This window comes from Sipha flava, unplaced genomic scaffold, assembly GCF_003268045.1.
Source record: "Sipha flava isolate LNK unplaced genomic scaffold, YSA_version1 249_pilon_pilon, whole genome shotgun sequence".
NCBI lineage: Eukaryota > Metazoa > Arthropoda > Insecta > Hemiptera > Aphididae > Sipha > Sipha flava.
Window position 1 is genome coordinate 1027050 of NW_020272898.1, and position 4388 is coordinate 1031437.

The following is a 4388-nucleotide window of genomic DNA, read 5'->3' on the forward strand; positions in this document are numbered from 1 at the left end:
ACTACAATAATATAATATATTATATTACTTATAAGTAACGATTGTAAACTTGTGCGATCGTAACTTTCAACATTGTAAAAACATTCAGTGTGTTAGAACGATTATTATTAACACATTTAAAAAAATAAGTGTATACGCAGTTGTTGCTGATTGCTCTCAAGTAGTTGCACATTTATTTACGGTAGTAAATGTTTTATTGTAACTTTGTACTCATTGACCTCCTATACAACCACAATCTATATAATATAATTTGTAAGTGGATTTATTATTTTAATACACATAAGTAGATATTGAAGTCTAACAAGCGTTGCCATAACATATTATAGTCAAGCGACCCAGATGTGTTAAATGAATTAGACTATCGATGAAAATGATTATAATTTTTCAATAATTTCTATCCGGTCACTTGAAAAAACATGTTTCATAACTTTCCTATATGGAGACGGCTAGAGCTTGTAATGTTGGTCTTAATTAATTTTTTATTGCTGGGAACTACGTTATGTAGGCAATTGAATTAGGAATAGAAATTTTATCACGAATGTTAATTAAATGTTTTAAATAAAATTTAAATCATTTCAAATTAAACTACAGCCGATGATGTGGCAAGTAAGAAATTAAAAAATCGAAATAAGAAAACTACCAAAGATCCAATTTTTTTAAAATTGATTGTCCTAAATCACTAGTTGAATGGTATTTTATGTTATAACAAATATATTTGGACAACTTAATCCTCTATTGCAGTAGTCTCTAAACTTTAACACTCGAAGGCCAGATAAAATATCAAAGCTCTTAACGGCCAATATGTATGAACATACATGTAATTTTTAATTTTCTAAAAATATATTTATTCATCAATATTTAAAAAACTGAATGCTACAAATTCGCCTTTTTTTAAAGGGAGGGCGGGGGTAGTTACAACTTCGTAGTTTGTAGTTTGGAAACCTCTGCTCTATAGATTAATCTCCTAAGTATACGACAGTCTTGGATGTTTTGTTTATAAATGGATTGTAGCTGAACGTTTCGTAAATTGTTGGAAGAAACCCATATATAAGAAATTGTTATATTGTTAATTATAGTTATAATCATCATCGGCCCATACTTACACGTATTAAGACAAGAAGTAGCGTTTTTTCTTATGCGTCAGCTAATTTATTACAAGCAAATTAATGTATTCAAACAAAAACTTCCACGAATAGTTTTCTCATTAAAATCACCAAATTTTATTTTACGGCTATTTTGTTAAAACGGTATAAAGTTCATACATATTCATACATATATATGTAAACAAATATGCACAGCCAAAAACTAGTTTGACAATTTTGAAAACTACTATTCTTTAAAAACGTAAATATTCGCTGAATTAAAAAAAATCTAACCGGTTTTCTTTACCATGCCTAGGAAATTGTAAATAATATTGTCCAGTAAAATAATTTCATACATATATATAAAATATTTGACTCTTATACCTGTAAAATATATAGCATAAAATATCATAAAAGTAATATAATGTTTCAACATTATTGAAACTTTTTTTTTAAAAAATTGCTTTGAAATACAATTTGTTTTACGGAGATATTTCTCTTCAATCTTTATATTGAAATCATAACAAAAAATTTACCATCTGTTTGTCATATATGAGTAGATTTACATTTATAAAAAAAGTATGTTGTTTTTTGGTGTGATTTTATCCAAGAATAGAGGATATTGATCGAGTTTTTCTTCGTTATTTTTTTAATTATATTCTATACAAGGCGCTATACGAAATACAACCAAATTGATTTTAAGTTTTATTCAAAATTAGCTCACCACTATCTAAAAAAAAAAAAAAAAATTATAAACATAAAAAAAAAGTGTTAGTATTTTGACAGTGTTTTTTTTATGTACATAATAACTTTTGCTTTTACAGTGAAACGTAAACGATAATGACAAGTATAATATTATTTTTGGATATTTACCTCGTGTAATTTTGTAGAAAAAAATGTTCAAAGTGACAAAAACCTTGCCGTTAGGAATTCGTGTTTCCGATGTATATTTGCAACGAGACTAAATGACTAAACGATTAGCCTCAAGGTTTTTTAATTTAAGGGAGAGTTCGATACCATCAGACAAATGTTTCGGTCCCAGGTAAAGTCAAAGTTAGGTAAGGGTCGTGGTGACCCCGATTAGTTGTAACACTATTTTTAATGGTAGATACTATCGCTAAAAATGGTAATCGATGTTGACGCAAAACTGAAAAATGTGCAACATAATTTCTTATTAGCCCGGCCCTACGGTATTTTCATTCGAACAACATTATGATAGTCGTTAATGTTTAACATTTTCTGTTCGGCTATACTGTACTCGATACTTTTCGATCGAATGATGTCGTCTAGATTTACAATCGAAACACGGAACGGGTGCCACTGCTCGTTCCGTTGACGTATACGATTGCGTTGGCGAATAACTCAAATGCTCGTAGAGTTGAGTCATCGGAGAAAAATGCGAACGTTAGGGGAGTGACCGGGGGGATGAACTCCCCTCCCCACGAAAAAAAAAACTTATTTATCGATGGTTTGCTTTCGATAATTTCTTGCGGCATACCTAACTTAGTACCCTTCCCCGGGACCGAAGGTGCGAGAAATGAACACCGCCACGACAGCGTCACCGGCCGGACCGGCATTCGGATACGGTGGCCGATTGGTGTGCACGCGCTGAGGATTTCGAGAAGATCGCGGTGGGCTTCACGCGGTTATGCAACGCGAGAACCGCCGACCTTGATGTTTTCACCGGCACCGCATTTCCGACCGGTGCTGCAGTTCGGCGTACACTCCGCCCCGCGCACCCGGAAGACGAGCGACGTAATGACGTGCCGCGTACGGTACATGACGATAACACGTACGTGTAACGCCTTGCACGAGCACGTACACGGGCCGAACGTAACGCGCGGTATCAACCGGCGCGGTATCATTACGGCGCGAGTGTGTCATTACGACGATGAATGCGTCTCGGAGATCGTTCCGCACCGCCGACCAAGGCAGATCGCGTACCCCTCCCCCCGCCCGTCCACGTGGCACCTGCGCGCACGTACGCGTCGTGCGTGCGAACGTGACGTACGATGTTACACGTAGCCTGGCGTGGTGGCCGCGCGCGGTTGTCCGGCGGTGGTCGCCGGGTAACCTTGAACAACCTTCGGGTCCGTGACCTTTTGAACTCAACGCGGCCGTAGCGGAGTACGGCCGCGCGCCGCTGACGGTAGACCGGCGACGTACGTTTTTTATAACGGCTACTCAGCGGCCGACACCCTCGCGCGGTGTGGTAAAGACGTCGCCGTGGTCCCGACTGTCGAATAGACTCGACGGCCCGTGCGTGCCGAGATGAAAAAAATTTCCCGTGGCCAAAGGCGAAGTGGTCGGCTGTGACGGGTTTAAGGAAAAACTCCCAGGCGGCGTACGGTTACTTTGTATCGTATTCGTAATTATTGTGGAATCGTAAACACTAACTTGGGGGGGGGGGGCTACCTTCTTAAAACACTGTTAAACCACATAGGTAATGAAACAAAATAAAAACAAAATAATTCATTTAAATCGTCCAAACTAGATGTAATTTCTGCATGAGGAACATGAAGGTCTGGGGCCAGAGTGCTTTTTCGGGTAGGGGCCCGGGTAGCGAATGTCAATTTTTTTTCCGTTAAATCCGCCACAGGTGGTCGGTATCTAGAAAATGCGAACTTTCCAGATGGCTTGGACCGTATTCAGGGGCGGACTGAGAGTACTTCGGCCCGGGTGGAGAAGGTTTGAGTGACCCACATTTTTTTTTGTATGATCAAGAAATTTGCAGATCGCCTTGCTCGCTTATCATAGGCTAAAATCTCCTAAAAGGGTGTTTAGCACCGCCAATATATTCTAGAAATAAATAATACTTATCATCATTCATAATATTATGTTATATCGTTTTTAATACTTAAAATCTTTTATGTCTATATTTAGATATTGACAGACCCGTATTTAAAAATTTGGCACCCACGGGTATATAATTTATGCCCCCCCCCCAAATAAATAATAATAATATAACATTTATTATTTCATCCATAATCGAGATCCTTTAATATTAAAATATACTATTTTATACTTGTTTTTTTATACGAGCTAAAAAAGAGAAAAAACTTACTATCCATCAGGGGCCTACTATTGTTTGATATACGTTGTGGGCCCGGGACCATGGCCCCCTCTGTTCCTCCCTCCTTAATCCGGGCTTGTGATTGGAAAATTTAACAGCCTCTACGTACATTTATAACGACCCTAGATGGCTAGATTTAGTCTTTTTTTACGTCAAATATAATTGCAGCACAAAAATTCATCAAATACATTATTACCACAAAATAGTGAATTTTATTATTTTCGCATAAATAG